Source organism: Rhineura floridana, chromosome 2 (genome assembly GCF_030035675.1).
Source record: "Rhineura floridana isolate rRhiFlo1 chromosome 2, rRhiFlo1.hap2, whole genome shotgun sequence".
Taxonomy (NCBI): Eukaryota; Metazoa; Chordata; class Lepidosauria; order Squamata; family Rhineuridae; genus Rhineura; species Rhineura floridana.
The window spans coordinates 212743539-212748679 of record NC_084481.1 but is presented as its reverse complement, the minus strand read 5'-3'; positions in this window follow the sequence as shown (position 1 = coordinate 212748679).

The window sequence follows — 5141 nt, the reverse complement described above, 5'->3', positions numbered from 1 at the left end:
GTAGGTTAGGCTGAGAGGCAGTGACTGGCTCAAAGTCACCCAGTGCACTTCATGTCTGAGTGGGAATTTGAACTCTGGTCTCCCAGATCCTAGTCTGGCATTCTAACCACTTTGTCACTGTTCACATTACACCAGGGGTGAGGAACTGTGGTTTTCCAAATGATGTTGGACTCCAATCATCTCCAGCTAGCATAGGCAATGGTCAGGGATGATAAGACCAGAAGAAGAAAGGCCCATCTAGTTGAGCACCATGTTCCCTAGTGGAGAACCAGATGCCTATGGGAAGCTTGCAAGGAGGACATCCCAGCAACAGCGCTCTCCCTACTTGTGCTGCTCAGGAAGAGGCAAACGGCTTCTGGTCCTGGTGACAATGCAATCCTATACAGGGTAATCCTATACATGTCTACTCATGAGTAAGGTGCACTGAGTTCAACGGGACATATTCTCTAGTAAATGTATATGATTGCCCCTTAAGGCTTGCAATTCATGCATAGGATTGCATCACACATATCTTTAGATGTTTTGTTTTCATGATTCTAGAGGTGATTAGGGCTGAGCCAAAACTGCTCACACAGCTTCATTCTCCTGGTCATTGCTAAATTGACTTATTTAAATTAGGCTTCAATTGAATATTGTTCAGTTTCAGGTTGTGTGTGTGACATCTAGCAATATTGTTGAGGTATAAATGTATCCTGAAAAATACTTAAATTATGTGAATACTTACCCTTATTCATTCCTATTCAGTGCTATTATTTCTCCCCATGTCAATTTTTGCAGTGCCCCCATCCCCAGCTATTCTGCTGCTTCTGAACCCACCACTCAGGGATCATACAACAAATGTGAATATTTTACAACACCAGTAAAAGCCAATCAGAATAGGCTATGTGATGATGTCACTGAGGGAAACTAGGAAGTCAGCCACATAAGGGCAATGTACTCATCTTTATTATTTATAACCCACCTTCAGAAGCAAAATAAATGTAAAGAAATCATTTAAGCAGCCATTGTTAAACAAATGCATCCCCCCCCCCAAAAAAAAGTAAAGAAGGGGAAGGTTTTTCAGCACTGCTATCAATGTTTGCAAAAAAAAAAAAAAACCTCTGTGAGTAGTGTTGGCGCAGCTCCAATTTAAATATATGCAAATTTTAAAATGCCTAATCACTGGCATTGGAGCTGAGCAAAAATAAAATCAACTGTGAGGGGGAAAAAACAATCCAATCAGGATGATTAAAAATCAGCTTGGGAGCAACTCTGTTGTTTCCAGCATACCTATTCTAACTTTTTTCTTTTTTTTTTTTTTAATGAGCATGTATTTATTATGGACTGGTGCCTTTTTATCCTGCATGACCAGGACATTGCTGGCTTTTTAAATTTATATTTTAATGTGAGAAAGGTGAGTTCTCCTTCCATGTGGACATCTCTTAGTAATGTCTCAGCAGAATAGTGTCCTTGGTGATTCTAACCAATAGAGATAATTTGGTGGATGAAGTGGCAGTTATGGGAACTCTGGGGGAAAGTGACCACAACATACTTGAATTCTTGATTTTAACAGAAGCAAAAGCTAAGACTTCAGGAAAGCTGGTTTTAATAAACTCAGAACAATCGTAAATATGGTTCCATGGCAAGCCACCCTAATGCAAAAGGAGTTCAAGATGGGTAGGAGTTTCTAAAAAAAAAAATTCTAAAAGACCATGGCAAGCAATCAGAGATTTTTCAGTTAACCTGGAAAAAACAAGAGTTTTCTACCTTTGCAATGGGGTCTAGGTACTGCCTAGAGGTCAACAAATCACAACCCTGCCTGCACTTATTGGCTATAAATCTGAAAGGGTGTGGTTAGAGCAGCCAGCTATGAGCTGATTTAACAGAAGTTGGGGGGGTAGCGGCTGACATTTTGGTGTATATCTTGAAAACCAGACCACCTAGAAACTTACTTTTTAAAAAATGAAAGCTGGGAGTCTGGAGATTAAGGTAACTCACCTGGAGAGCACCCCAAAAATCCAGAGTCTTCAGGGAAAAACTGGGGATCTGGCAACCCTCAGCCAGAACTGATGCAGGGGTGCATTACACATTGCCTGTTTGTTGTAAAGCATGTATGTTCTTTATGGAATGAAGGCAGTGGGAGCCGAGAGAGAGAGTGTGAGAAAGAGAATGGCTGCTGGGGATCCCAAAGGCCCAAAACAGGAATGATGGAAATTGGGGTGTGTGTATCTGGCTTATTCTGCTTGACTAAATCTAGCTGTGTAAAGACTTGTGGCTGATCAGTTCTAGGGCTTCCAAAAGGAGTTTTCAAAATCCTGGAGTCATAGGGTGGTCCTGCTTTGAGGGAGATTGGGAAGTCATACAACAGTGCAAGGCTGTGTGTGTGTGTGTGCTTGTTCCAGGATTATTGCTATTATTCAAAATTCTCCCGATGAAAGCCGATGCTCAAAGGCTGCCCATAATTTTAAGTACACATGACAGGTAACTAACACGGTGAAATAAAGCATAAAAGAAATAATTATAGCCATAGGAATCTAACACCCACACTAGCACGAAACTTTCTATGGATATAGGACTTGAACTGGGCTCTGAAGATCAGTCTTTGGTATTACATATTTTGCTAGCAAAATGCCCCGTCGAACTGTGGGATGGCTGAATGCGGAATCATTGGCCATCTTGCCCCTGATTGCTCAGGAGTTTCAAACATGCAAATAAGAAGGGCAGCAGAGGAAGAGGGTTGGTTGACTGGTTACCAGTGTCACAAATGGCTTTTCACTGGGCCAATGTTAGCATTAAGCTTGTCCGTAGGTTACACTGAACACATGTACAAGCTGTCTCTACATGTGTACAAGGGTTTGTGCGGAAGACTATGTATTTGTTGATTTGTACAGCTCAACTACACTTGTTGAATGTTACATGTGAAGAATGTTACATGTGAATAATTACAAGTGTACAGCTTAACTACGTGCACACAGGTAAACAAATGATATATTCTTTAAATGCAGAGCTTGGAAAAGTTACTTTTTTGAACTACAGCTCCCATCAGCCCCAGCCAGCACTGGCTGGGGCTGATGGGAGCTGTAGTTCAAAAAAGTAACTTTTCCAAGCTCTGTTTAAATGTAACATTGGGAGGAAATGCCACACTGTTGTAAATCTTTTTAGCTCTTTCGGACCAGCTTGTCAGGCCCAACTAGCAGCATGATGATCAACATAAAATATGAAAGCACCCACAGATAGCAATCAAAATGTTCTAGCTAGGCTTTCTTCCTGGTACACAACTCTTATTCCTTAGGATACATATGCAATATATTCAATTTCACATTTTCTGTTTTTGAGGCTGAACTGCATTCCACAAAAATCATTACTCAGCTGGCTGTAGGAAATGTACACATGCCACAAAATAAGTCCTTTTATTTAAACATTGCATCTGTGATGGGACCATGGACTAGACCAGCCTTTCCCAACCAGTGTGCCTCCAGATGTTGTTGGACTACAACTCCCATCTTCCTAACCATTGGCAATGCTAGCTGAGGCTGATGGGAGTTGTGGTCCAACAACATCTGGAGGCACACTGGTTGGGAAAGGCTGGACTAGACCCAACTAGCCATTTTTTTTAACCGGTCAGGCTGGTTTAGGGGCAACTGAACAGGCAGCTAGATAAGAGCTGGCTGTCATTTTTTCTCCTTGCACGATATATGTTACCCATCTGCTTCACTGCTCCTTCTGTGTGTCTGCATCTCATGTATTTACTCCACACCCCACCAGTGCCCTCCTTTTTCCTGCTCCCTTAGGTGAGGGGCCATGGCTCTCAAGCACCAGGATCTCTAGTTATTTTTTTATATATAAAAAAGATCAGATAGCTGCCAGCCAAGAATAGCCAATATTGGGCTAGGTGGGCAAAATTTGGGTAGTTTTTCTGAGCAAATCTGAGGGCTCAGAAAAGTACCCCCCTTCATCTCTGCTATCCCTCCCCATCCCCAGAAGTCCACCCTGCTCGTCCCATCTCCCCACCTTCAAGGAAGCTAGCACAATGGGTCTGCCCCACCTGATGAGCCATATCTGTCCAATGCTATGGCACTCTCATTGCCAACCCAAGACATTTTTCTGCTTGGAGATCAAATGGATCTGCCCCTGTTCGGTCCAATAGTTCTGAAAGTCTTGCTTTGTCTAGAGCTGTGTGCAAAATGGCCTCTTGAAATTCCCCCCTCTATTTATGGGCAAAGAAAGTATAGGGGGGCACCATTTCACTGAGTTTATCCAGGGTGGGAGGAGAAATTCTCCAACAGTTTCTCAGAGGTGGGGCTCACTATTAGCAGTAGCACAGCCCCCCCTTTTTAAAATGCTGCTGCAAGTGGCAACAGAAGCAATTGCATTGGTAGCCTGGCTGCCATGTTGCAACCTTCACAATACCCTGGACCTAGCATCAATCCAAGGTATCTTCGTCACCCCAAATAAGTATTTGTTTGGAGAATGTTGTGCAAAGTGTACTTATCAAAACCTCAGAAATTTTATCAGAACAATTTCTTTTGAAAACTTTCAGCTCAGCTCTACCAGGACCATACAGCCTCCAAAACTTGCTTTTGTCTGTCCCACTCTCAGAGGCCACTTCTGGGCATGGAGCACTATGGAAGACATGGTTTCCTCAAAAGATGATCTGAGAACAGGAAAAGAACTGAGGAGCTATAAAAACTCAACTTTTGTTTGAGGCCGGCCTGAAATTCATATCCAAGCTTGGCTTGGGCAAAGCGTCCTGTACTCTGGAAAACTATGTCACAGATCTTGCCAGTTAGAAGTGTAAACTAAGCAAGAAAAAGGAGTATAACTAGTGCCCCATATACCTTGATTTTAGGGTTGCCAGGTTCCTGGCCTGAGACTGACCCAGTATCTTTAGGAGAAGAGAAAGTCAGCCAAGTGCAGGTGTTCTTGCAACCCTGTAATGAGAAAAACCACAAGGTGGAATTCTTCCTTCCCCCTGCAGAACTTTTAAAGATACAGAAGACCTCTTGGAGGCTGGGCCTGGCAACCAAGAGGTCTTCTGTATCTTTAAAAGTTGTGCAGGGCAAAGGGAGAATTCCACCTTGTGTTTTTTCTCATTACAGGGTTGCAAGAACACCTGTACTTGGCTGACTTTCTCTTCTCCTAAAGATACAGGAACCTGGCAA